The sequence below is a fragment of the Vicia villosa genome, linkage group LG1 (genome assembly GCF_029867415.1).
Source record: "Vicia villosa cultivar HV-30 ecotype Madison, WI linkage group LG1, Vvil1.0, whole genome shotgun sequence".
Lineage (NCBI taxonomy): Eukaryota > Viridiplantae > Streptophyta > Magnoliopsida > Fabales > Fabaceae > Vicia > Vicia villosa.
In genome coordinates, this window is record NC_081180.1 from 60,543,039 (window position 1) to 60,549,180 (window position 6,142).

Below are 6,142 nucleotides of genomic sequence, written 5' to 3' on the forward strand. Positions count from 1 at the left end.
CTGAAGATGGAGACAGACAAGGATAAGTTTTTCTGGACAACCTGGATGTATGTATGCAAATGATGCAATTGTTGTTGTCTCTTTTTATTTATTTGATTTTCAAAGAATTCAAGTTATTAATTTGTAAACATGAAAACATGAAGGAGGTAAATCCTATATTGGATCAAAGCTTTGATCAAGTTATCATCAAGATCAATCATCCATTTTGGTGGATTAAGGTTTTCACCCCATCGACACCCAAGATCTATTGAGTTTGATGAAACTTATGATGTTTACAAAGAAAGACCTATGAGTTCCTTGGAAATCAAATGAATGCATGGATGCATGGTTTATGCATCAATCACAATCAAGATCACACATGGCCGCACGAACAAAGTTCAAAGGTTCGACGTCACGAGCATGGAGTCAAAGTTAAGAACCACCCACAAAGGTATGTACTAGGGAATTTTGTACCTGCCGAACGGGTTCTACAAAGGTTCCCAGAGTTTTCAATCTTCTATCGGATACTACCGGCTCGCACAATTGCTCATGGGCGCCAATAATATGCCTAAAAAGACCTCGTCTGAGCGTAGCATCGCATGACAACAAGCTCAAATTGGTACTTGACCTTGTTTCTGCGCTACATCCTAAAAAGGCTTAGATGGGTTAAAAGGGGTTCTAGGTCATTCAGCTTCTACGGACACTCACTATTGAAAGTAATAGCGTTCTTACGATAGTTCGTAACAACATCTACTACCTTCCATGAGGCCTCCACTGATTGGGGTTCCACCATATGATGCTCATGTTAAGGATTGCTCCTGACATGCAACTATTGGTCTTACCACCTCCTATCTCAAGTTACTCACAAAAGTCCGGGTTAGAACTTTATTTCATCTCAGAGGAACCATCGAGCATCAAAAAGAAAAAAAAGAAAATAAACACACAAAACACACAATAATATATACAGATAAAAACACGCAGATAAGCAAAAATAGGCTTAACACACTTAAAACTGGATCCCCAGTGAAGTCGCTATTTTTTCTGTAGCGAGGAAAATCTGATATCGAAGTCATAGGATTGACTCGAATCAATATTTCTGTGAAAGTCGCCACCGCGCTTTATTATTTCCAAAGGAAAAGGGAAAAGAACGAAAAAAACCCAAAGTTTGTTTTAAAAAACAAAAAGAAGAGATCTTAGGTACGGGTGTTGTTTATACAAGGGGAAGATTTTAAGCACCCCTCATATCTGTGGTACTCCACAGGAACCTTTTTGAAAATCTGTGTCGTGTGTGCTAAAAAAGGGTTTGTTTTATTTTCAAAATAAGCTCGGCAAAGCGTTAAGCTTTGTGCCTACATACCTCCTCGGTGCAATGGAGAAGTCAGAGCTAATGTAGTTCCGCTTAAAGGGAAAACATTTTTAAAACGAATAAACACTTTATCGTCGTTGGAGAGAAATACTCAGCCATTGATCTTGAGCATGAGAACAAACGAGTTCTTTGCATCGCTAATGAAAGAAGGGCTCCAACTCGGATAAAATCGACGAGTATGCCACTAGCTCTCTCACGCGGAAAAGATCTCATTATATCAACCAATTTCAAAATCGTGGGGTATAACCACTCGTTTCGACAATTAACAGTGTCTAAACTTTTGAAGAAAAAGGCCATTAAAGGCAAAAGATATTTTTAAAGAAAGGTTTTGAAAAGGTTGCAAACATAGGAAGGTTTTGGAAAAAGGGAGAAGATTTTGAAAATTTAAGAAGTGGGAGGAGATGAAGAGGCTAACCTATTGCGTAAAATAAAAGCTAAGGAAAGAAACGGTCTAACCGAAATAAGAAGCCAACACTTGACATTGTGAGTCAAGGTAGATTTCCCATCCTTTGGAATATCAATACTGAACCAACATTATCACTTGGGGATCCAGATGAACTTATTATCTTAGCACCATTTCGCATTAAGCACATTAAAATTCTGACGAAAATCGGGCAGAGTAACGACTGTTTCCGGGTAAAATCCTTATCTCAATGCCTTGGAATTAACCATCAAGGACTTTCAAGGAAATACCTGCACATACAAACAGACAACAATCCAATGCCAAACAGACAGAATAACAGCAGAGTAACAATAGAATAAGGGTCCAGAGGTACTAAGTCCATAAGTCTGAATCTCCAAAATGCTAGGGATAGTAACCAATAGTCCAAAAGAGAGCCTTAAGTGTTTTTTAGATTTTTGTTATTTATTAGTGTTTTAACATAAGAATAAAGTATGGTCCAAGTGGACAAAGAAAAAATAGCGGAAACATAAACATATGTCCAAATGGACAAAGAGAAAATAGCGGAATTATAAACGTCCAAATGGACAAAGAGAAAATAGCGGAATGTAAATATGATGAAATGATAAAATAAAGCAATAAAGCGTAAAATAAAAGAGCGATATAATAAATTGCGGAAATTAAAGTCAATTGTTAGATGTTAAAGATAACCATCTTGAAACTTGTCAAGTATGTTATCAAAGTTAGTAATTAAGATCGATGGTGAGTGAAGGATGTTCTCGGATTTAAAGTCAATGGAAACTTATCAGAAGCTTGATAAAATCATAGCGACTACACGATAAATTTCCATAAGTCTTAAATCAACCGCATACAATTCTCTTCCATATTTGATCTTTTTTAATTCGGGACACGAAATATTGCGCTATGTTAAGCAGATCGCCAAGTGATTTATGTAGAAATCACCCTACAACGAGGCCGGTCAAAACTTTATGTGCTAATGCATGCGAGAGAAGCGATATGTAGATCACTCTCCGAAAGCAATACCGCACGAAAAGAAAAATGGTGAGTGATCTAGTCTTTACCAAGAATCCATAAGAATTCTCAAGGTATTAAGACTTTCATCGATCAAAATAAAAAGAAGTAAAAGATGGAACCACATTAAAAGCTCCTTTCATCCATAGTTTCAATCACTTAATATTGCGGATTTGGATTCTCATCCTATCGACGCCCTAAGTCCATTGAAATTAGAGAGAAATTAGGCCTCTAACTTGTGATTCAAAGAAAATATCAAAAGAATGGAGTAGAAGATGAGTTAGGACCAAAAACAAGTCCAAAAAGGCAAAAAATACATTCTGCTCAGATGTAAATCGATTTGCACAGAGTGTAAATCGATTTGCATAACTCTGTTTTCAAATCTGCGCAGTTTTTTCAGTTATGTAAATCGATTTGCACCAGATGTAAATCGATTTGCACAGCACAGTTTTTCAAAAAAACAGCAAATCAAGGGAAGAAAACTTGTTTAAACATAAAACCAAACACCTTGTGATCTTGGATCAAATTGTGCACGAAAATGTATCAAGTAAGCAAGCAAATCTCATCAATGTAGCACCAAAGGTGCATCAAGCATAAACAACAATGGATCACATCTTGAATTATGGAATGGATCTAGAATTTTACCAAATCTTTCACAAACTTTGAATCTTCTTCAAGAACACACAACCACAAGCCTTGATCTCTCACAATTGATGAAGAAAGTAGTGTTTATGTTGAGGTTTAGCTCTAAATTAGTGAGGTTCAAGATGTGACTCACTAATTTTTATGGAAGAAGAAGAGAGCTTTGAGTGAGGGGTTTGGAAGAGGTGAGGAGAGAAAGAGCAAGAGTTTTCTTGGCTATCAAAGCTTGAAAAATGAAGAGGGGAATGGCTCAATTTATAGGAGCTAGGCTTGGGAATTTTTGTGGCTTGGAGTTAGGATTGGAAAATAGAATTAGGCTTGGAGAAAGGTTTTGGAGCCAAAAATGAAATCCAATGGTCTTGATGCAATCACATGAGGGCTCATGATAAAATGATGTAGGAAATCCAATGTGAGAACTAAGTCATGCTTCCCATGCTTGCAAATGATGTCAACACTTTCAAAAGCTGAAATTTGCCTTCATTTTTCCAAATTCGCACTGGTGCAATCGATTTGCATCTTATGCAAATCTATTTACATAGCTGAAAAAGGCAAAATCTGGGAAAAAAACAGTTATGTAAATCGATTTGCACATTATGCAAATCGATTTGCGCTGATGGCAGAAGCAAAATCTGGGCAAAATCAGTTGTGTAAATCGATTTACACCTTATGCAAATCAATTTGCACAGTGCAATTGTTGAAAAATGCTCCTTTTGATGGGTAGTTTGACTTGATACCTACAAAACACAAACATACAAAAGCACAAGGCATTATTTTTGGTATTTTGGTTAGTAAAACATATATATACCAAAAACATTGGTGTTTGATGATCCCTCTTACAGGTGAAATGAGCATAACACCGAGAGCAGAGCTTTAAGATGAAACTCTTGATTGATGATTGAAATGCAAATGATGTATGACCTTAGGGTCAAAAATTGGGGTATGACAGTCACGACCAAACTTTTTATTATTTCCAAAGTAGGAAAAGGAAAAAAGTTGCAATAACCTTAAAAGATATGCAAAGCAAATAACACAAAATTAAAAGCAATGCAAAAGGGGGGAGAGATCTTGGGTAAGAGGGTTGGTTATACGAAGGGAAGGTATTAGCACCCAACGTATCTATAGTACTCTAAAGGTTTCTTTGTTATGTTCATTTCTTTCTATGCTATTGAGGAGGTTCTGTTGTGAGATAGGTGGGAAACTAAGGTGTTTGTTTGATTATGCTCGCAAAGATCATCGCAATCTTTTGCATACATATCCCTTAGAGGGAATCAGAGCATCTGTAGCTCGGGGTCTACGGGTGCTAAGGTTTGAGTGGTTTGAGGGAGATAGAAGTTTTTGCTCGCCAAGGAATAAGACCTTGTGCCTGCGTATTCTCAAAGGGATGTTGAGAAAGTCAGAGCAATCGTAGTTCCCACTTATGCTAGTGGAAGCAAAGGATAAGAGACAAATGTCATCTTAATGCTCGATGTATCTAATCTATATCATCACATACATCTGTTTGTTTTTGTTTGAAATCTTTTCATTATAAGCCCTGGGCTGTGCCACTTATGGCGCTTAGAATGATAAAGATGTTTTTTTTTTGTTTAGCCAGTCTTGTGGCAAAAACAAGTTTGATTAGCCAGCCTTGTGGCAAAAACTTTTGATAAGTCAGCCTTGTGACAAAAAGTTTTGATTAATCAGCCAGCCTTGTGGAAAAAGTTTTGATAAGCCAGCCTTATGGCAAAAACTTTGATTAATCAGCCAGCCTTGTGGCAAAAGGTTTGATTGATTAGCCATCCTTGTGGCAAAAAAAGAAGTTTGATTGATTGATTGTGATGATATAGAAGAGATACTCCTATCATAGAGATGATAAATGTCTAATCTCCTAGGGTATTTGTTTTGGATTATGGGGATGCTTATAAGAAGCCCGTGGGTCCTTGTACGAAGCCCAAGAGGAGGCTATCCGAGGGTCCTTGCATTGTAAGCCCAAGAGGAGGCTATGGGAGGGACCATCGAGGGTCCTTGCATTGTAAGCCCAAGAGGAGGCTATGGGAGGGACAAGTCGTTTTTACGAAGCCCAAGAGGAGGCGTGGTATAGTTGGTGTCATACCCCAAAATTTGCCCTCCGCATTTCAGCTCCAATAACTCAAGGTTCAAAAGTTTTCTCAAGTCACTCTCTCCTATTCAAAATTAGGGTTAGTATTCTATCAAAGGAGTTTTGAATCCCTGGGGCCTCAAATGGATCTCTAAGGGTCTCATATGTCTCAAAGAATCTTCATGATAAAAGGCAAGCATCAATTTCAAGGACTTCTCACTAAATGGCTCAGATGATCAACGATCGACTAGTTTGACCTAAAAGTCAACTATAGTCAAAATACAGTCAAACTGCGAGATTTTTTGTCAACATCAAGTAGGTGAGGTTATATCCATCATTTGATCAAAGGTTGATCATGATCCATTAATAAAAACTCAGAAATGAACAAATTTAAAAGGTTCAAATTAGGGTTTTTATAGGAAAAGTCAACTCAACTTTGACTGGTCATAACTTTTACATGGAGCATCAAAAATTTCCCAACCAAAGCCTATCTTGAAGGAAATTTGATTCTTCACAACTTTGTCTCTCACAAGCCAAGGCTAGAAATGCTTCATTCAAGAGATATGATCCAATAGATTATGGGTCCTCTTAAAAGTCAACAAAAACACCTTTTGGGTCAAAGCTCATAACTCGAGCATGGGAGCTTCAA